This window comes from Adiantum capillus-veneris, unplaced genomic scaffold, assembly GCF_014529385.1.
Source record: "Adiantum capillus-veneris isolate H3 unplaced genomic scaffold, ASM1452938v2 Hic_scaffold_33, whole genome shotgun sequence".
Taxonomy (NCBI): Eukaryota; Viridiplantae; Streptophyta; class Polypodiopsida; order Polypodiales; family Pteridaceae; genus Adiantum; species Adiantum capillus-veneris.
The window spans coordinates 63,271-63,560 of NW_028221440.1; positions in this window are offsets into that span (position 1 = coordinate 63,271).

A 290-nucleotide genomic window follows, 5' to 3' on the forward strand; every position below is an offset into this window, starting at 1 on the left:
TATAGAGTTGATCTCCTATTAAAGCGTAATCTCTAGCTTCTGTCTCTACAGATTTCTGACGAGCTTTTGACGTTCCTTCTGGGAAGTTCTATTTGTGAGATATTCAACAATATACTGACTCCATTCGGAGCGATCATTATCTGATATAATGTCGAATACTCTGCTGGCGGTTTGATGAACATACAATACATACAGTGACATATTCATGTACGCTTTCTTTCATTCCTGGCCAATAGACTCCCAATTGTAACAAATTCCTATATGTTTCCTACTCTTGAACAATGAAATGC